Source organism: Tachypleus tridentatus, chromosome 12 (genome assembly GCF_004210375.1).
Source record: "Tachypleus tridentatus isolate NWPU-2018 chromosome 12, ASM421037v1, whole genome shotgun sequence".
NCBI lineage: Eukaryota > Metazoa > Arthropoda > Merostomata > Xiphosura > Limulidae > Tachypleus > Tachypleus tridentatus.
The window spans coordinates 59,825,711-59,850,700 of NC_134836.1; the positions used below are offsets into that span (position 1 = coordinate 59,825,711).

Here is a 24,990-nt window from a genome sequence, read left to right on the forward strand (position 1 = left end):
TGTGATACGTCAACAATATGCGTGTATTTAATGCTTAAGAAACATGATTAAAAAGATGGCTCAAATTGACTCTCGGACAGTTGAAAAATTTATGAATGTTTAAGACATATGCAATCATAACTTCCCTACAGGCCTATAATAAAGTTTCTTTCGTTTAACCTTTATTTTGTTTTCCTGAAAACATAAGTACAACATTAAATACACTTAAAGTTTTTCATCTTTTATCGCGTGATAAAAAACAACAACAAATAACAAAGCAAAAAACCTTTAAACGTAACTCAAATTCTTGCAATGGCTGTACTGAATGATGTCGCACAGTGATACTGTATTGAATGATGTCCCACATTGATACTGTATTGAATGATGTCCTACAGTGATACTGTATTGAATGATGTCCTACAGTGATACTGTACTGAATGTTGTCCCACATTGATACTGCATTGAATGATGTCCTACAGTGATACTGTATTGAATGATGTCCTACAGTGACACTGTATTGAATGTTGCACCAACAGTGATACTGTATTGAATGATGTCCCACAGTGATACTGTACTGAATTATGTCCCACATTAATACTGTATTGAATGATGTCCCACAGTGAAACTGTACTGAATGATGTCCCACAGTGATACTGTACTGAATGTTGTCCCACATTGATACTGTATTGAATGATGTCCCACAGTGATACAGTATTGAATGGTGTCCCACATTGATACTGTATTGAATGGTGTCCCACAGTGATACTGTATTGAATGTTGTCCCACATTGATACTGTATTGAATGATGTCCCACAGTGATACTGTATTGAATGTTGCACCCACAGTGATACTGTATTGAATGATGTCCCACAGTGAAACTGTACTGAATGATGTCCCACATTAATACTGTATTGAATGATGTCCCACATTAATACTGTATTGAATGATGTCCCACATTGATACTGTATTGAATGATGTCCCACATTGATACTGTATTGAATGGTGTCCCACAGTGATACTGTATTGAATGTTGTCCCACATTGATACTGTATTGAATGATGTCCCACATTGATACTGTATCGAATGATGTCCCACAGTGATACTGTATTGAATGATGTCCCATAGTGATACTGTATTGAATGTTGTCCCACAGTGATACTGTATTGAATGTTGTCCCACAGTGATACTGTATTGAATGTTGTCCCACAGTGATACTGTATTGAATGATGTCCTACAGTGATAGTGTATTGAAAGTTGTCCCACAGTGATACTGTACTGAATGATGTCCTACAGTGATACTGTATTGAATGATGTCCTACAGTGATAGTGTATTGAATGTTGTCCCACACTGATAGTGTATTGAATGATGTCCCACAGTGATACTGTATTGAATGATGTCCCACAGTGATGCTGTACAGAATGATGTCCCACAGTGATGCTGTACAGAATGATGTCCCACAGTGATACTGTATTGAATGATGTCCCACAGTGATACTGTATTGAATGATGTCCCACAGTGATACTGTATTGAATGTTGTCCCACATTGATACTGTATTGAATGATGTCCCACAGTGATACTGTACTGAATGTTGTCCCACAGTGATACTGTACTGAATGTTGTCCCACAGTGATACTGTACTGAATGTTGTCCCACATTGATACTGTATTGAATGATGTCCCACAGTGATACTGTATTGAATGTTGTCCCACAGTGATACTGTATTGAATGTTGTCCCACATTGATACTGTATTGAATGATGTCCCACAGTGATACTGTACTGAATGTTGTCCCACAGTGATACTGTATTGAATGTTCTCCCACAGTGATACTGTATTGAATGATGTCCTACAGTGATACTGTATAAAAGATGTCCCACAGTGATACTGTATTGAATGTTGTCCCACAGTGATACTGTATTGAATGATGTCCTACAGTGATACTGTATTGAATGTTGTCCCACATTGATACTGTATTGAATGATGTCCCACATTGATACTGTATCGAATGATGTCCCACAGTGATACTGTATTGAATGATGTCCCACAGTGATACTGTATTGAATGTTGTCCCACAGTGATACTGTATTGAATGTTGTCCCACAGTGATACTGTATTGAATGTTGTCCCACAGTGATACTGTATTGAATGATGTCCTACAGTGATAGTTTATTGAATGTTGTCCCACAGTGATACTGTACTGAATGATGTCCTACAGTGATACTGTATTGAATGATGTCCTACAGTGATAGTGTATTGAATGTTGTCCCACACTGATAGTGTATTGAATGATGTCCCACAGTGATACTGTATTGAATGATGTCCCACAGTGATGCTGTACAGAATGATGTCCCACAGTGATACTGTATTGAATGATGTCCCACAGTGATACTGTATTGAATGATGTCCCACAGTGATACTGTATTGAATGTTGTCCCACATTGATACTGTATTGAATGATGTCCCACAGTGATACTGTACTGAATGTTGTCCCACAGTGATACTGTACTGAATGTTGCCCCACATTGATACTGTATTGAATGATGTCCTACAGTGATACTGTATTGAATGTTGTCCCACAGTGATACTGTATTGAATGTTGTCCCACATTGATACTGTATTGAATGATGTCCCACAGTGATACTGTACTGAATGTTGTCCCACAGTGATACTGTACTGAATGTTGCCCCACATTGATACTGTATTAAATGTTGTCCCACAGTGATACTGTATTGAATGTTCTCCCACAGTGATACTGTATTGAATGATGTCCCACAGTGATACTGTATTGAATGATGTCCCACAGTGATACTGTATTGAATGTTGTCCCACAGTGATACTGTATTGAATGATGTCCTACAGTGATACTGTATTGAATGATGTCCCACAGTGATACTGTATTGAATGTTGTCCCACAGTGATACTGTATTGAATGTTGTCCCACAGTGATACTGTATTGAATGATGTCCTACAGTGATACTGTATTGAATGATGTCCCACAGTGATACTGTATTGAATGTTTTCCCACAGTGATACTGTATTGAATGATGTCCTACAGTGATATTGTATTGAATGTTGTCCCACAGTGATATTGTATTGAATGATGTCCCACAGTGATACTGTACTGAAAGTTGTCCCACAGTGATACTGTACTGAATGTTGCCCCACATTGATGCTGTATTGAATGATGTCCTACAGTGATACTGTATTGAATGATGTCCTACAGTGATACTGTATTGAATGTTGTCCCACAGTGATACTGTACTGAATGTTGCCCCACATTGATACTGTATTGAATGATGTCCTACAGTGATACTGTATTGAATGTTGTCCCACAGTGATACTGTATTGAATGTTGTCCCACAGTGATACTGTATTAAATGATGTCCCACTGTGATACTGTATTGAATGTTGTCCCACAGTGATACTGTATTGAATGATGTCCCACAGTGATACTGTACTGAATGTTGTCCCACAGTGATACTGTACTGAATGTTGCCCCACATTGATACTGTATTGAATGATGTCCTACAGTGATACTGTATTGAATGATGTTCCACAGTGTTACTGTATTGAATGTTGTCCCACAGTGATACTGTATTGAATGTTGTCCCACACTGATGCTGTATTGAATGATGTCCTACAGTGATACTGTATTGAATGATGTCCTACAGTGATACTGTATTGAATGTTGTCCCACAGTGATACTGTATTGAATGTTGTCCCACAGTGATACTGTATTGAATGTTGTCCCACAGTGATACTGTATTGAATGATGTCCTACAGTGATACTGTATTGAATGATGTCCCACAGTGATACTGTATTGAATGTTGTCCCACAGTGATACTGTATTGAATGTTTTCCCACAGTGATACTGTATTGAATGATGTCCTACAATGATACTGTATTGAATGTTTTCCCACAGTGATACTGTATTGAATGATGTCCTACAATGATATTGTATTGAATGTTGTCCCACAGTGATAGTGTATTGAATGATGTCCCACAGTGATAGTGTATTGAATGATGTCCTACAGTGATACTGTATTGAATGTTGTCCCACAGTGATACTGTATTGAATGATGTCCTACAGTGATACTGTATTGAATGATGTCCTACAGTGATAGTGTATTGAATGTTGTCCCACAGTGATAGTGTATTAAATGTTTTTTCACAGTGATACTGTATTGAATGATGTCCCACATTGATACTTTATTGAATGTTGTCCCACAGTGATACTGTATTGAATGTTGTCCCACAGTGATACTGTATTGAATGTTGTCCCACAGTGATACTGTATTGAATGTTCTCCCACAGTGATACTGTATTGAATGATGTCCTACAGTGATACTGTATAAAAAGATGTCCCACAGTGATACTGTATTGAATGTTGTCCCACAGTGATACTGTATTGAATGATGTCCTACAGTGATACTGTATTGAATGTTGTCCCACATTGATACTGTATTGAATGATGTCCCACATTGATACTGTATCGAATGATGTCCCACAGTGATACTGTATTGAATGATGTCCCACAGTGATACTGTATTGAATGTTGTCCCACAGTGATACTGTATTGAATGTTGTCCCACAGTGATACTGTATTGAATGTTGTCCCACAGTGATACTGTATTGAATGATGTCCCACAGTGATACTGTACTGAATGTTGTCCCACAGTGATACTGTATTGAATGTTCTCCCACAGTGATACTGTATTGAATGATGTCCTACAGTGATACTGTATAAAAAGATGTCCCACAGTGATACTGTATTGAATGTTGTCCCACAGTGATACTGTATTGAATGATGTCCTACAGTGATACTGTATTGAATGTTGTCCCACATTGATACTGTATTGAATGATGTCCCACATTGATACTGTATTGAATGATGTCCCACAGTGATACTGTATTGAATGATGTCCCATAGTGATACTGTATTGAATGTTGTCCCACAGTGATACTGTATTGAATGTTGTCCCACAGTGATACTGTATTGAATGTTGTCCCACAGTGATACTGTATTGAATGATGTCCTACAGTGATAGTTTATTGAATGTTGTCCCACAGTGATACTGTACTGAATGATGTCCTACAGTGATACTGTATTGAATGATGTCCTACAGTGATAGTGTATTGAATGTTGTCCCACACTGATAGTGTATTGAATGATGTCCCACAGTGATACTGTATTGAATGATGTCCCACAGTGATGCTGTACAGAATGATGTCCCACAGTGATACTGTATTGAATGATGTCCCACAGTGATACTGTATTGAATGATGTCCCACAGTGATACTGTATTGAATGTTGTCCCACATTGATACTGTATTGAATGATGTCCCACAGTGATACTGTACTGAATGTTGTCCCACAGTGATACTGTACTGAATGTTGCCCCACAATGATACTGTATTGAATGATGTCCTACAGTGATACTGTATTGAATGTTGTCCCACAGTGATACTGTATTGAATGTTGTCCCACATTGATACTGTATTGAATGATGTCCCACAGTGATACTGTACTGAATGTTGTCCCACAGTGATACTGTACTGAATGTTGCCCCACATTGATACTGTATTAAATGTTGTCCCACAGTGATACTGTATTGAATGTTGTCCCACAGTGATACTGTATTGAATGTTGTCCCACAGTGATACTGTATTGAATGTTGTCCCACATTGATGCTGTATTGAATGATGTCCTACAGTGATACTGTATTGAATGATGTCCTACAGTGATACTGTATTGAATGTTGTCCCACTGTGATACTGTATTAAATGTTGTCCCACAGTGATACTGTACTGAATGTTGCCCCACATTGATACTGTATTGAATGATGTCCTACAGTGATACTGTATTGAATGTTGTCCCACAGTGATACTGTATTGAATGTTGTCCCACAGTGATACTGTATTAAATGATGTCCCACTGTGATACTGTATTGAATGTTGTCCCACAGTGATACTGTATTGAATGATGTCCCACAGTGATACTGTACTGAATGTTGTCCCACAGTGATACTGTACTGAATGTTGCCCCACATTGATACTGTATTGAATGATGTCCTACAGTGATACTGTATTGAATGATGTTCCACAGTGATACTGTATTGAATGTTGTCCCACAGTGATACTGTATTGAATGTTGTCCCACATTGATGCTGTATTGAATGATGTCCCACAGTGATACTGTATTGAATGATGTCCTACAGTGATACTGTATTGAATGTTGTCCCACAGTGATACTGTATTGAATGTTGTCCCACAGTGATACTGTATTGAATGTTTTCCCACAGTGATACTGTATTGAATGATGTCCTACAGTGATACTGTATTAAATGATGTCCCACAGTGATACTGTATTGAATGTTGTCCCACAGTGATACTGTATTGAATGTTTTCCCACAGTGATACTGTATTGAATGATGTCCTACAATGATACTGTATTGAATGTTTTCCCACAGTGATACTGTATTGAATGATGTCCTACAATGATATTGTATTGAATGTTGTCCCACAGTGATAGTGTATTGAATGATGTCCCACAGTGATAGTGTATTGAATGATGTCCTACAGTGATACTGTACTGAATGTTGTCCCTCAGTGATACTGTATTGAATGATGTCCTACAGTGATACTGTATTGAATGATGTCCTACAGTGATAGTGTATTGAATGTTGTCCCACAGTGATAGTGTATTAAATGTTTTCCCACAGTGATACTGTATTGAATGATGTCCCACATTGATACTGTATTGAATGTTGTCCCACAGTGATACTGTATTGAATGTTGTCCCACAGTGATACTGTATTGAATGTTGTCCCACAGTGATACTGTATTGAATGTTCTCCCACAGTGATACTGTATTGAATGATGTCCTACAGTGATACTGTATAAAAAGATGTCCCACAGTGATACTGTATTGAATGTTGTCCCACAGTGATACTGTATTGAATGATGTCCCACAGTGATACTGTATTGAATGTTGTCCCACATTGATACTGTATTGAATGATGTCCCACATTGATACTGTATCGAATGATGTCCCACAGTGATACTGTATTGAATGATGTCCCATAGTGATACTGTATTGAATGTTGTCCCACAGTGATACTGTATTGAATGTTGTCCCACAGTGATACTGTATTGAATGATGTCCCACAGTGATACTGTATTGAATGATGTCCCACAGTGATACTGTATTGAATGTTGTCCCACAGTGATACTGTATTGAATGTTGTCCCACAGTGATACTGTATTGAATGTTGTCCCACAGTGATACTGTATTGAATGATGTCCTACAGTGATAGTTTATTGAATGATGTCCCACAGTGATACTGTACTGAATGATGTCCCACAGTGATACTGTATTGAATGATGTCCCACAGTGATACTGTATTGAATGTTGTCCCACACTGATACTGTATTGAATGATGTCCCACAGTGATACTGTATTGAATGATGTCCCACAGTGATGCTGTACAGAATGATGTCCCACAGTGATACTGTATTGAATGATGTCCCACAGTGATACTGTATTGAATGTTGTCCCACAGTGATACTGTATTGAATGTTGTCCCACATTGATACTGTATTGAATGATGTCCCACAGTGATACTGTACTGAATGTTGTCCCACAGTGATACTGTACTGAATGTTGCCCCACATTGATACTGTATTAAATGTTGTCCCACAGTGATACTGTATTGAATGTTGTCCCACAGTGATACTGTATTGAATGATGTCCTACAGTGATACTGTATTGAATGATGTCCCACAGTGATACTGTATTGAATGTTGTCCCACAGTGATACTGTATTGAATGATGTCCTACAGTGATACTGTATTGAATGATGTCCCACAGTGATACTGTATTGAATGATGTCCCACAGTGATACTGTATTGAATGTTGTCCCACAGTGATACTGTATTGAATGTTGTCCCACAGTGATACTGTATTGAATGATGTCCTACAGTGATACTGTATTGAATGATGTCCCACAGTGATACTGTATTGAATGTTTTCCCACAGTGATACTGTATTGAATGATGTCCTACAGTGATATTGTATTGAATGTTGTCCCACAGTGATACTGTATTGAATGATGTCCCACAGTGATACTGTACTGAATGTTGTCCCACAGTGATACTGTACTGAATGTTGCCCCACATTGATACTGTATTGAATGTTGTCCCACAGTGATACTGTACTGAATGTTGTCCCACATTGATACTGTATTGAATGATGTCCTACAGTGATACTGTATTGAATGTTGTCCCACAGTGATACTGTATTGAATGTTGTCCCACAGTGATACTGTATTAAATGATGTCCCACTGTGATACTGTATTGAATGTTGTCCCACAGTGATACTGTATTGAATGATGTCCCACAGTGATACTGTACTGAATGTTGTCCCACAGTGATACTGTACTGAATGTTGCCCCACATTGATACTGTATTGAATGATGTCCTACAGTGATACTGTATTGAATGATGTTCCACAGTGATACTGTATTGAATGTTGTCCCACAGTGATACTGTATTGAATGTTGTCCCACATTGATACTGTATTGAATGATGTCCCACAGTGATACTGTATTGAATGTTGTCCCACAGTGATACTGTATTGAATGATGTCCCACAGTGATACTGTATTGAATGTTGTCCCACAGTGATACTGTATTGAATGTTGTCCCACAGTGATACTGTATTAAATGATGTCCCACTGTGATACTGTATTGAATGTTGTCCCACAGTGATACTGTATTGAATGATGTCCCACAGTGATACTGTACTGAATGTTGTCCCACAGTGATACTGTACTGAATGTTGTCCCACATTGATACTGTATTGAATGATGTCCCACAGTGATACTGTATTGAATGATGTTCCACAGTGATACTGTATTGAATGTTGTCCCACAGTGATACTGTATTGAATGTTGTCCCACAGTGATACTGTATTGAATGATGTCCTACAGTGATACTGTATTGAATGATGTCCTACAGTGATACTGTATTGAATGTTGTCCCACAGTGATACTGTATTGAATGTTGTCCCACAGTGATACTGTATTGAATGTTGTCCCACAGTGATACTGTATTGAATGATGTCCTACAGTGATACTGTATTAAATGATGTCCCACAGTGATACTGTATTGAATGTTGTCCCACAGTGATACTGTATTGAATGTTTTCCCACAGTGATACTGTATTGAATGATGTCCTACAATGATACTGTATTGAATGTTTTCCCACAGTGATACTGTATTGAATGATGTCCTACAATGATATTGTATTGAATGTTGTCCCACAGTGATACTGTATTGAATGATGTCCCACAGTGATAGTGTATTGAATGATGTCCTACAGTGATACTGTACTGAATGTTGTCCCTCAGTGATACTGTATTGAATGATGTCCTACAGTGATACTGTATTGAATGATGTCCTACAGTGATAGTGTATTGAATGTTGTCCCACAGTGATAGTGTATTAAATGTTTTCCCAAAGTGATACTGTATTGAATGATGTCCCACATTGATACTGTATTGAATGTTGTCCCACAGTGATACTGTATTGAATGTTGTCCCACAGTGATACTGTATTGAATGTTGTCCCACAGTGATACTGTATTGAATGTTCTCCCACAGTGATACTGTATTGAATGATGTCCTACAGTGATACTGTATAAAAAGATGTCCCACAGTGATACTGTATTGAATGTTGTCCCACAGTGATACTGTATTGAATGATGTCCTACAGGGATACTGTATTGAATGTTGTCCCACATTGATACTGTATTGAATGATGTCCCACATTGATACTGTATCGAATGATGTCCCACAGTGATACTGTATTGAATGATGTCCCATAGTGATACTGTATTGAATGTTGTCCCACAGTGATACTGTATTGAATGTTGTCCCACAGTGATACTGTATTGAATGATGTCCCACAGTGATACTGTATTGAATGATGTCCCACAGTGATACTGTATTGAATGTTGTCCCACAGTGATACTGTATTGAATGTTGTCCCACAGTGATACTGTATTGAATGTTGTCCCACAGTGATACTGTATTGAATGATGTCCTACAGTGATAGTTTATTGAATGATGTCCCACAGTGATACTGTACTGAATGATGTCCTACAGTGATACTGTATTGAATGATGTCCTACAGTGATAGTGTATTGAATGTTGTCCCACACTGATAGTGTATTGAATGATGTCCCACAGTGATACTGTATTGAATGATGTCCCACAGTGATGCTGTACAGAATGATGTCCCACAGTGATACTGTATTGAATGATGTCCTACAGTGATACTGTATTGAATGTTGTCCCACAGTGATACTGTATTGAATGATGTCCCACAGTGATACTGTACTGAATGTTGTCCCACAGTGATACTGTACTGAATGTTGCCCCACATTGATACTGTATTAAATGTTGTCCCACAGTGATACTGTATTGAATGTTCTCCCACAGTGATACTGTATTGAATGATGTCCTACAGTGATACTGTATTAAAAGATGTCCCACAGTGATACTGTATTGAATGTTGTCCCACAGTGATACTGTATTGAATGATGTCCTACAGTGATACTGTATTGAATGATGTCCCACAGTGTTACTGTATTGAATGTTGTCCCACAGTGATACTGTATTGAATGTTGTCCCACAGTGATACTGTATTGAATGATGTCCTACAGTGATACTGTATTGAATGATGTCCCACAGTGATACTGTATTGAATGTTTTCCCACAGTGATACTGTATTGAATGATGTCCTACAGTGATATTGTATTGAATGTTGTCCCACAGTGATACTGTATTGAATGATGTCCCACAGTGATACTGTACTGAATGTTGTCCCACAGTGATACTGTACTGAATGTTGCCCCACATTGATACTGTATTAAATGTTGTCCCACAGTGATACTGTACTGAATGTTGCCCCACATTGATACTGTATTGAATGATGTCCTACAGTGATACTGTATTGAATGTTGTCCCACAGTGATACTGTATTGAATGTTGTCCCACAGTGATACTGTATTAAATGATGTCCCACTGTGATACTGTATTGAATGTTGTCCCACAGTGATACTGTATTGAATGATGTCCCACAGTGATACTGTACTGAATGTTGTCCCACAGTGATACTGTACTGAATGTTGCCCCACATTGATACTGTATTGAATGATGTCCTACAGTGATACTGTATTGAATGATGTTCCACAGTGTTACTGTATTGAATGTTGTCCCACAGTGATACTGTATTGAATGTTGTCCCACATTGATGCTGTATTGAATGATGTCCTACAGTGATACTGTATTGAATGATGTCCCACAGTGATACTGTATTAAATGTTGTCCCACTGTGATACTGTATTAAATGTTGTCCCACAGTGATACTGTACTGAATGTTGCCCCACATTGATACTGTATTGAATGATGTCCTACAGTGATACTGTATTGAATGTTGTCCCACAGTGATACTGTATTGAATGTTGTCCCACAGTGATACTGTATTAAATGATGTCCCACTGTGATACTGTATTGAATGTTGTCCCACAGTGATACTGTATTGAATGATGTCCCACAGTGATACTGTACTGAATGTTGTCCCACAGTGATACTGTACTGAATGTTGCCCCACATTGATACTGTATTGAATGATGTCCTACAGTGATACTGTATTGAATGATGTTCCACAGTGTTACTGTATTGAATGTTGTCCCACAGTGATACTGTATTGAATGTTGTCCCACATTGATGCTGTATTGAATGATGTCCTACAGTGATACTGTATTGAATGATGTCCTACAGTGATACTGTATTGAATGTTGTCCCACAGTGATACTGTATTGAATGTTGTCCCACAGTGATACTGTATTGAATGTTTTCCCACAGTGATACTGTATTGAATGATGTCCTACAGTGATACTGTATTAAATGATGTCCCACAGTGATACTGTATTGAATGTTGTCCCACAGTGATACTGTATTGAATGTTTTCCCACAGTGATACTGTATTGAATGATGTCCTACAATGATACTGTATTGAATGTTTTCCCACAGTGATATTGTATTGAATGATGTCCTACAATGATATTGTATTGAATGTTGTCCCACAGTGATAGTGTATTGAATGATGTCCCACAGTGATAGTGTATTGAATGATGTCCTACAGTGATACTGTACTGAATGTTGTCCCTCAGTGATACTGTATTGAATGATGTCCTACAGTGATACTGTATTGAATGATGTCCTACAGTGATACTGTATTGAATGTTGTCCCACAGTGATAGTGTATTAAATGTTTTCCCACAGTGATACTGTATTGAATGATGTCCCACATTGATACTGTATTGAATGTTGTCCCACAGTGATACTGTATTGAATGTTGTCCCACAGTGATACTGTATTGAATGTTGTCCCACAGTGATACTGTATTGAATGTTCTCCCACAGTGATACTGTATTGAATGATGTCCTACAGTGATACTGTATAAAAAGATGTCCCACAGTGATACTGTATTGAATGTTGTCCCACAGTGATACTGTATTGAATGATGTCCTACAGTGATACTGTATTGAATGTTGTCCCACATTGATACTGTATTGAATGATGTCCCACATTGATACTGTATCGAATGATGTCCCACAGTGATACTGTATTGAATGATGTCCCATAGTGATACTGTATTGAATGTTGTCCCACAGTGATACTGTATTGAATGTTGTCCCACAGTGATACTGTATTGAATGATGTCCTACAGTGATAGTGTATTGAATGTTGTCCCACAGTGATACTGTACTGAATGATGTCCTACAGTGATACTGTATTGAATGATGTCCTACAGTGATAGTGTATTGAATGTTGTCCCACACTGATAGTGTATTGAATGATGTCCCACAGTGATGCTGTATAGAATGATGTCCCACAGTGATACTGTATTGAATGATGTCCCACAGTGATACTGTATTGAATGATGTCCCACAGTGATACTGTATTGAATGTTGTCCCACAGTGATACTGTATTGAATGATGTCCCACAGTGATACTGTACTGAATGTTGTCCCACAGTGATACTGTACTGAATGTTGCCCCACATTGATACTGTATTGAATGATGTCCTACAGTGATACTGTATTGAATGTTGTCCCACAGTGATACTGTATTGAATGTTGTCCCACATTGATACTGTATTGAATGATGTCCCACAGTGATACTGTACTGAATGTTGTCCCACAGTGATACTGTACTGAATGTTGCCCCACATTGATACTGTATTAAATGTTGTCCCACAGTGATACTGTATTGAATGTTGTCCCACAGTGATACTGTATTGAATGATGTCCTACAGTGATACTGTATTAAAAGATGTCCCACAGTGATACTGTATTGAATGTTGTCCCACAGTGATACTGTATTGAATGATGTCCTACAGTGATACTGTATTGAATGATGTCCCACAGTGATACTGTATTGAATGTTGTCCCACAGTGATACTGTACTGAATGTTGTCCCACAGTGATACTGTATTGAATGATGTCCCACAGTGATACTGTATTGAATGATGTCCCACAGTGATACTGTATTGAATGTTTTCCCACAGTGATACTGTATTGAATGATGTCCTACAGTGATATTGTATTGAATGTTGTCCCACAGTGATACTGTATTGAATGATGTCCCACAGTGATACTGTACTGAATGTTGTCCCACAGTGATACTGTACTGAATGTTGCCCCACATTGATACTGTATTAAATGTTGTCCCACAGTGATACTGTACTGAATGTTGCCCCACATTGATACTGTATTGAATGATGTCCTACAGTGATACTGTATTGAATGTTGTCCCACAGTGATACTGTATTGAATGTTGTCCCACAGTGATACTGTATTAAATGATGTCCCACTGTGATACTGTATTGAATGTTGTCCCACAGTGATACTGTATTGAATGATGTCCCACAGTGATACTGTACTGAATGTTGTCCCACAGTGATACTGTACTGAATGTTGTCCCACATTGATGCTGTATTGAATGATGTCCTACAGTGATACTGTATTGAATGATGTCCTACCGTGATACTGTATTGAATGTTGTCCCACAGTGATACTGTATTAAATGATGTCCCACTGTGATACTGTATTGAATGTTGTCCCACAGTGATACTGTATTGAATGATGTCCCACAGTGTTACTGTATTGAATGTTGTCCCACAGTGATACTGTATTGAATGTTGTCCCACATTGATGCTGTATTGAATGATGTCCTACAGTGATACTGTATTGAATGATGTCCTACCGTGATACTGTATTGAATGTTGTCCCACTGTGATACTGTATTAAATGTTGTCCCACAGTGATACTGTACTGAATGTTGCCCCACATTGATACTGTATTGAATGATGTCCTACAGTGATACTGTATTGAATGTTGTCCCACTGTGATACTGTATTGAATGTTGTCCCACAGTGATACTGTATTAAATGATGTCCCACTGTGATACTGTATTGAATGTTGTCCCACAGTGATACTGTATTGAATGATGTCCCACAGTGATACTGTATTGAATGTTGTCCCACAGTGATACTGTATTGAATGTTGTCCCACATTGATACTGTATTGAATGATGTCCTACAGTGATACTGTATTGAATGATGTTCCACAGTGTTACTGTATTGAATGTTGTCCCACAGTGATACTGTATTGAATGTTGTCCCACAGTGATACTGTATTGAATGTTGTCCCACAGTGATACTGTATTAAATGATGTCCCACAGTGATACTGTATTGAATGTTGTCCCACAGTGATACTGTATTGAATGATGTCCCACAGTGATACTGTATTGAATGTTGTCCCACAGTGATACTGTATTGAATGTTGTCCCACATTGATACTGTATTGAATGATGTCCTACAGTGATACTGTATTGAATGATGTTCCACAGTGTTACTGTATTGAATGTTGTCCCACAGTGATACTGTATTGAATGTTGTCCCACATTGATGCTGTATTGAATGATGTCCTACAGTGATACTGTATTGAATGATGTCCCACATTGATACTGTATTGAATGATGTCCTACAGTGATACTGTATTGAATGTTGTCCCACAGTGATACTGTATTGAATGTTGTCCCACAGTGATACTGTATTGAATGTTTTCCCACAGTGATACTGTATTGAATGATGTCCTACAGTGATACTGTATTAAATGATGTCCCACAGTGATACTGTATTGAATGTTGTCCCACAGTGATACTGTATTGAATGTTTCCCACAGTGATACTGTATTGAATGATGTCCTACAATGATACTGTATTGAATGTTTTCCCACAGTGATAGTGTATTGAATGATGTCCCACAGTGATAGTGTATTGAATGATGTTTTACAGTGATACTGTACTGAATGTTGTCCCTCAGTGATACTGTATTGAATGATGTCCCACAGTGATACTGTATTGAATGATGTCCCACAGTGATACTGTATTGAATGTTGTCCCACAGTGATACTGTATTGAATGTTGTCCCACAGTGATACTGTATTGAATGATGTCCCACATTTATACTGTATTGAATGTTGTCCCACAGTGATACTGTATTGAATGTTGTCCCACAGTGATACTGTATTGAATGTTGTCCCACAGTGATACTGTATTGAATGTTGTCCACAGTGATACTGTATTGAATGATGTCCCACAGTGATACTGTATAAAAGATGTCCCACAGTGATACTGTATTGAATGTTGTTCCACAGTGATACTGTATTGAATGATGTCCTACAGTGATACTGTATTGAATGTTGTCCCACATTGATACTGTATTGAATGATGTCCCACATTGATACTGTATCGAATGATGTCCCACAGTGATACTGTATTGAATGATGTCCCATAGTGATACTGTATTGAATGTTGTCCCACAGTGATACTGTATTGAATGTTGTCCCACAGTGATACTGTATTGAATGATGTCCTACAGTGATACTGTATTGAATGTTGTCCCACAGTGATACTGTACTGAATGATGTCCTACAGTGATACTGTATTGAATGATGTCCTACAGTGATACTGTATTGAATGTTGTCCCACAGTGATACTGTATTGAATGATGTCCCACAGTGATACTGTATTGAATGATGTCCCACAGTGATGCTGTACAGAATGATGTCCCACAGTGATACTGTATTGAATGATGTCCCACAGTGATACTGTATTGAATGATGTCCCACAGTGATACTGTATTGAATGTTGTCCCACATTGATACTGTATTGAATGATGTCCCACAGTGATACTGTACTGAATGTTGTCCCACAGTGATACTGTACTGAATGTTGCCCCACATTGATACTGTATTGAATGATGTCCTACAGTGATACTGTATTGAATGTTGTCCCACAGTGATACTGTATTGAATGTTGTCCCACATTGATACTGTATTGAATGATGTCCCACAGTGATACTGTACTGAATGTTGTCCCACAGTGATACTGTACTGAATGTTGTCCCACATTGATACTGTATTAAATGTTGTTCCACAGTGATACTGTATTGAATGTTCTCCCACAGTGATACTGTATTGAATGATGTCCTACAGTGATACTGTATTGAATGATGTCCCACAGTGATACTGTATTGAATGTTGTCCCACAGTGATACTGTATTGAATGATGTCCTACAGTGATACTGTATTGAATGATGTCCCACAGTGATACTGTATTGAATGTTGTCCCACAGTGATACTGTACTGAATGTTGTCCCACAGTGATACTGTATTGAATGATGTCCTACAGTGATACTGTATTGAATGATGTCCCACAGTGATACTGTATTGAATGTTGTCCCACAGTGATACTGTATTGAATGATGTCCTACAGTGATACTGTATTGAATGTTGTCCCACAGTGATACTGTATTGAATGATGTCCCACAGTGATACTGTACTGAATGTTGTCCCACAGTGATACTGTACTGAATGTTGCCCCACATTGATACTGTATTAAATGTTGTCCCACAGTGATACTGTATTGAATGTTGCCCACATTGATACTGTATTGAATGATGTCCCACAGTGATACTGTATTGAATGTTGTCCCACAGTGATACTGTATTGAATGTTGTCCCACAGTGATACTGTATTGAAATGATGTCCCACTGTGATACTGTATTGAATGTTGTCCCACAGTGATACTGTATTGAATGATGTCCCACAGTGATACTGTATTGAATGTTGTCCCACAGTGATACTGTATTGAATGTTGTCCCACATTGATGCTGTATTGAATGATGTCCTACAGTGATACTGTATTGAATGATGTCCTACCGTGATACTGTATTGAATGTTGTCCCACAGTGATACTGTATTAAATGATGTCCCACTGTGATACTGTATTGAATGTTGTCCCACAGTGATACTGTATTGAATGATGTCCCACAGTGATACTGTATTGAATGTTGTCCCACAGTGATACTGTATTGAATGTTGTCCCACATTGATGCTGTATTGAATGATGTCCCACAGTGATACTGTATTGAATGATGTCCTACAGTGATACTGTATTGAATGTTGTCCCACAGTGATACTGTATTGAATGTTGTCCCACAGTGATACTGTATTGAATGTTGTCCCACATTGATGCTGTATTGAATGATGTCCTACAGTGATACTGTATTGAATGATGTCCTACCGTGATACTGTATTGAATGTTGTCCCACTGTGATACTGTATTAAATGTTGTCCCACAGTGATACTGTACTGAATGTTGCCCCACATTGATACTGTATTGAATGATGTCCTACAGTGATACTGTATTGAATGTTGTCCCACAGTGATATTGTATTGAATGTTGTCCCACAGTGATACTGTATTGAATGATGTCCCACAGTGATACTGTATTGAATGTTGTCCCACAGTGATACTGTATTGAATGATGTCCCACAGTGATACTGTACTGAATGTTGTCCCACAGTGATACTGTAGTGAATGTTGTCCCACATTGATACTGTATTGAATGATGTCCTACAGTGATACTGTATTGAATGATGTTCCACAGTGATACTGTATTGAATGTTGTCCCACAGTGATACTGTATTGAATGTTGTCCCACATTGATACTGTATTGAATGATGTCCCACAGTGATACTGTATTGAATGATGTCCCACAGTGATACTGTATTGAATGTTGTCCCACAGTGATACTGTATTGAATGATGTCCCACAGTGATACTGTATTGAATGTTTTCCCACAGTGATACTGTATTGAATGATGTCCTACAGTGATACTGTATTAAATGATGTCCCACAGTGATACTGTATTGAATGATGTCCTACAGTGATACTGTATTGAATGTTGTCCCACAGTGATACTGTATTGAATGTTGTCCCACAGTGATACTGTATTGAATGATGTCCCACAGTGATACTGTATTGAATGTTGTCCCACAGTGATACTGTATTGAATGATGTCCCACAGTGATACTGTATTGAATGATGTCCTACAGTGATACTGTATTGAATGATGTTCCACAGTGATACTGTATTGAATGTTGTCCCACAGTGATACTGTATTGAATGTTGTCCCACAGTGATACTGTATTGAATGATGTCCTACAGTGATACTGTATTGAATGATGTCCTACAGTGATACTGTATTGAATGTTGTCCCACAGTGATACTGTATTGAATGTTTTCCCACAGTGATACTGTATTGAATGATGTCCTACAGTGATACTGTATTAAATGATGTCCCACAGTGATACTGTATTGAATGTTGTCCCACAGTGATACTGTATTGAATGTTTTCCCACAGTGATACTGTATTGAATGATGTCCTACAATGATACTGTATTGAATGTTTTCCCACAGTGATACTGTATTGAATGTTTTCCCACAGTGATACTGTATTGAATGATGTCCTACAATGATATTGTATTGAATGTTGTCCCACAGTGATAGTGTATTGAATGATGTCCCACAGTGATAGTGTATTGAATGATGTCCTACAGTGATACTGTACTGAATGTTGTCCCTCAGTGATACTGTATTGAATGATGTCCTACAGTGATACTGTATTGAATGATGTCCTACAGTGATAGTGTATTGAATGTTGTCCCACAGTGATAGTGTATTAAATGTTTTCCCACAGTGATACTGTATTGAATGATGTCCCACATTGATACTGTATTGAATGTTGTCCCACATTGATACTGTATTGAATGATGTCCCACAGTGATACTGTATTGAATGTTGCCCCACATTGATACTGTATTGAATGTTGTCCCACAGTGATACTGTATTGAATGATGTCCCACAGTGATACTGTACTGAATGTTGTCCCACATTGATACTGTATTGAATGATGTCCCACAGTGTTACTGTAAACTATATTTTTCATCTACTATTTAATTTTTATTGTTAAATTTGACTAAAATAAAACGACACTTCAGAAGTTAAGTTCGTTGTTTTTGTAACGTTTGTATTGTAAATGTTCCTAGAAATAAATTTATAAAATAACTTATAACCTTATCTATTTAAATGTCTTTTAATGCCATGTCTTAAACAGTGCAATTAAGTTTACAATAAACATCAGGTTTATTAGACCTAAGATACAAAATAGCATCCTTTTTTACTCTAAAAATAGCGTTTTTTGTATTTCAAAATAATTCATATAAAGAGAGTACTGCTTCAGTTGAAAAATAGTTTTCCTGTAGATAAATTTTGTCTTCGACCAGGAATTTGTCAGTAATAACTACATTTTAAACGTCATTTTTCATGTTTTTTCTCTCCTGCAGTTGTTCCTTCGGAACCTGTGATAACAGTTGATAACAAGGTTGTTGAAAATGGGACGACAATCGGTGCATTTCTTGAAGGAAGTTCCATACTACTGAAGTGCAAGTCGTCTGGTGGTAAACCTGCACCGGAAGTGTCGTGGCGGAATGGGACGTATCCCTTGGTAACGAAAGTTGTTCACACACCGGGCGAACAAGGTGGTGTCGACGTGGTGTCTGTTGTGCGGATTGCACTATCACGCTGGGATCTCGATGCCCGGTTGGTGTGTTTCGTCAATAGTAACGTCACGTCAACACGAATAAGTAAATGGGTGAAATTAGACATACACGGTGAGTAGATATTAACATGTTTACAATCATATAGTTAAGTAGATACTGACATGTTTACAATCATATAGTTAAGTAGATACTAACAGGTTTACGATCATATAGTTAAGTAGATACTAACATGTTTACAATCATATAGTTAAGTAGATACTGACATGTTTACAATCATATAGTTAAGTAGATACTGACATGTTTACAATCATATAGTTAAGTAGACACTAACATGTTTACAATCATATAGCTAACTAGATACTAACATGTTTACAATCATATAGTTAAGTAGATACTATCATGTTTACAATCATATAGCTAACTAGATACTAACATGTTTACAATCATATAGTTAAGTAGATACTATCATGTTTACAATCATATAGTTAAGTAGATACTAACATGTTTACAATCATATAGTTAAGTAGATACTAACATGTTTACAATCATATAGTTAAGTAGATACTAACATGTTTACAATCATATAGTTAAGTAGATACTAACATGTTTGCAATCATATAGTTAAGTAGATACTGACATGTTTACAATCATATAGTTAAGTAGATACTGACATGTTTACAATCATATAGTTAAGTAGATACTAACATGTTTACAATCATATAGTTAAGTTGATACTAACATGTTTACAATCATATAGTTAAGTTGATACTAACATGTTTACAATCATATAGTCAAGTAGATACTAACATGTTTACAATCATATAGTTACGTAGATACTAACATGTTTACAATTATATAGTTACGTAAATACTAACATGTTTACAATCATATAGTGAAGTAGATACTAACATGTTTACAATCATATAGTTAAGTAGATACTAACATGTTTACAATCCTATAGTTAAGTAGATACTAACATGTTTACAATAATATAGTCAAGGAGATACTAACATGTTTAAAATCATATAGTTAAGTAGATACTTACATGTTTAAAATCATATAGTTAAGTAGATACTAACATGTTTACAATCATATAGTTAAGTAGATACTAACATGTTTACAATCATATAGTTAAGTAGATACTAACATGTATACAATCATATAGTTAAGTAGATACTGACATGTTTACAATCATATAGTTAAGTAGATACTAACATGTTTACAATCATATAGTTAAGTAGATACTGACATGTTTACAATCATATAGTTAAGTAGATACTGACATGTTTACAATCATATAGTTAAGTAGATACTAACATGTTTACAATCATATAGTTAAGTGGATACTAACATGTTTACAATAATATAGTCAAGTAGATAGTAACATGTTTACAATAATATAGTCAAGTAGATACTAACATGTTTAAAATCATATAGTTAAGTAGATACTAACATGTTTACAATCATATAGTTAAGTAGATACTAACATGTTTACAATCATATAGTTAAGTAGATACTAACATGTATACAATCATATAGTTAAGTAGATACTGACATGTTTACAATCATATAGTGAAGTAGATACTGACATGTTTACAATCATATAGTCAAGTAGATACTAACATGTTTACAAGCATATAGTCAAGTAGATACTGACATGTTTACAATCATATAGTCAAGTAGATACTGACATGTTTACAATCATATAGTTAAGTAGATACTAACATGTTTACAATCATATAGTTAAGTAGATACTAACATGTTTACAATCATATAGTCAAGTAGATACTAACATGTTTACAATCATATAGCTAAGTAGATACTGACATGTTTGAAACTTCATTGTACAGCTTTAAAAACAAGTTGTTTACAATCATATAGTTACAAATTTTAAATAACCACTATAACCTATATGTACAACATAAGTCTGTTCGTGTGTATACATTTTTATTTATCAATTTATAAATGATGTTTGAAAAGTTTTAATATTGTTTCCATGGTTAGGAGACACCAATGGTGTTGTTTTTTGTTTTACATTTAATATTTATCACGTTTTTGACACGTATGCAAGTGTATCTCGTGGAAGAATGAAAACAGCGAGTACTCTATATAAAAAAGTAAGGTTATATATACATATCTTAATAATTGCTAAACAATTATTAAAGGTCCAAAGAGCATCTGTTTGTTTGTTTTGAATTTTCATGTAAAGCTACACGAGAGCTATCTGCGCTAGCCGTCCCTAATTTAGCAGTGTAAGACTGGAGGGAAAGGCAGTTAGTCATCACCACCCACCGCCAACTATGGACTACTCTTTTACCATCGAATAGTTGGGTTGACCGTCACAGTATAACGTCCCCACAGCAAAAAGGGTAAGCATGTTTGGTGTGACTGGGATTCGAACGGGCGACCCTGAGATAACACCTGTTCATGGCAGGCCGGCGTCCATAGAGTGTTGAGTTAATTATTACCACTCAGTGATGACGAGAAAGTCCACTTGTAGATAAAATATACATCTAAAATGGCTGGTTTGGGTTGATATTTTGTTTACCACTACTGAAAGTATAATACATTAAGAAACTCTCTGCACACTATGACATAATATTTATTGAATATCATTCAGTTAAACTTTGCTGTAAAAAATAATTATGAAATAAATCGTTTTGTGAATACATTTTTGTTAGAGTTAACATTACCTTCCTGACAATTTAAATGAGAAATCTTGATGTAAACATCAATATTTTACTAAAAAGGCATGGTTCACTCTGGCTATGTTGACATGGTTCACTCTGGTTATGTTGGCATGGTTCACTCTGGTCATGTTGGCATGGTTCACTCTGGTCATGTTGACATGGTTCACTCTGGTTATGTTGACATGGTTGGTTATGTTGGCATGGTTCACTCTGGTCATGTTGGCATGGTTCACTCTGGTCATGTTGACATGGTTCACTCTGGTCATGTTGGCATGGTTCACTCTGGTTATGTTGGCATGGTTCACTCTGGTTATGTTGGCATGGTTCACTCTGGTTATGTTGTATATATGTATTTAGTATATTGATGTACATTTTATTGAAACGATATCACACGTTCGACATATCACCATTTTAACCAAATATTCGATTAAGTTATAACTTAAATTCTGTTGAAAATAAAAAGCTATTACAGACAATTGCATAAAAAATGTAATTCTGTAAACTTACTTTTGTTTAAAACAGACTTTAATATAATTCTCCCTAGTTTTCTGTGCAGACTAAACATATTAAAACAATACACGGTAATACAGTGTAGTTAATGGGTTTTTTAAAAGGAATATTAAAATTACGTTTGTATATCTTTGTTTAGTAATAAAATATGAAGCAATTTCACAATTTCTTTTTTTTTTTCACAAGAACAAAAAACGAATTTAATTGTTTGGTAATTCTGAAAACATTTAAGGGTTTCGCCTGTCAGCTGACTTCTCCTTGACTGAAGTCTTAGGACTAGATCCAGTATTACTAAACAAATAATATTAGGAAATTCTTGGCATTTAGGGCTAGTATCTGTAAAGGGGCCAAAACTGCACTAAGGTAAAGTATGGCTTAGATTAAAAATGAAAACCGTTGTAAATATTTAATTCCGTAAATGGTGAAAATGAGCAGATACAAGTTATAAAGTGTCACATAGCAATAATATTACCATTATAACTTGTAACCCGCTGGAACAGCTGTAGGTTTACGGACTTACAACGCTAAAATCAGACGTTCGACTCCTCGGTGGACACAACAGGTAGTTCGACTTGGCGTTGTTACATGAAAACACACACACCGTTATTACGTAGGATTATGTTAAAATGTATTAGTTACGTCAATTGCTTCATGAAATATCTTTGATGTTACAACTTTGATAGGTATACTCAAAACTTTCGTTGTTTTGTTTTCAAACTAAAAAAATATGTGTTTTCTTATAGCAAAGACACATCGGGCTATCTGCTGGGTCTACCGAGGAATCGAACCCCTGATTTTAGCGTTGTAAATCCGTAGACTTATCGCTGTTCCAGCGAGGTACGATTGGAAAAGTAAATGAAATTCTAGGTGATAAGTTATAAAGTGTCATAATTAGTTATTGAGTCGTTTCGTCTAATATAACACAAACATGTTTGTCACTTTTCAATGGCCCGGCATGGCCAAGCGCGTAAGGCGCGCGACTCGAAATCCGAGGGTCGCGAGTTCGCGCCCGCCTCGCGCTAAACATGCTCGCCCTCCCAGCCGTGGGGGCGTTATAATGTTACGGTAAATCACACCTTTCGTTGGTAAAAGAGTAGCCCAAGGGTTGGCGGTGGGTGGTGATGACTAGCTGCCTTCCCTCTAGTCTTACACTGCTAAATTAGGGACGGCTAGCACAGATAGCCCTCGAGTAGCTTTGTGCGAAATACCAAAAACCAAACCAGTTCTCAACTGATTGTGGTTCAGCAGCTTGCTTTAGGGTTTTATAATGTTAATACTTGTGTTAGGTCTCTGCATTGCTTTGTTCTGGCCGTTAATATTATTGTATTTACTATAAACTATAATAGAAAGTTTTACTTTCCGAGTTTCTCAATTCAATGGAAATAATATTACCAGATTAATATTTTATGGTATATATAATATAATATATAATAAATTATTGACAACTCATTACTAGCTGCTCAATACCAAAATCAAACAACAGTTTTGTTTTGTTTTTAATTTCGCGCAAAGCCTCACGAAGGCTATCTGCGCTAACCGTCCCTAATTTAGTAGTGTAAGACTAGAAGGAAGGTAGTCATCACCCACCACCAACTCTTGGAATATTCTTTAACAACGATTATTTGTATCGTCTGTCACATTATAACGCCTCCACGGTTGAAAGGGCGAGCACGTTTGGAAATACGAAATCGCTACTTTCAAATTGCGAGGTCGAGCACCCTAAATACCTGGCCATGCTAGGCCTACAAACAACCGACAAGAAGGTAAT

The 24,990-nt window shown here is 36.9% G+C and overlaps 1 pseudogene across 1 annotated transcript in view; it reads left to right on the forward strand.

Moving 5' to 3' along the window:
• Positions 1-24,990, forward strand: part of LOC143235631 (hemicentin-2-like) — a 133,220-nt pseudogene that overhangs the window by 36,944 nt on the left and 71,286 nt on the right. The window contains exon 4 of the transcript XR_013019341.1: positions 19,807-20,133. The product of XR_013019341.1 is annotated as a hemicentin-2-like (transcript). The remainder of the gene's footprint in view (positions 1-19,806; positions 20,134-24,990) is intronic.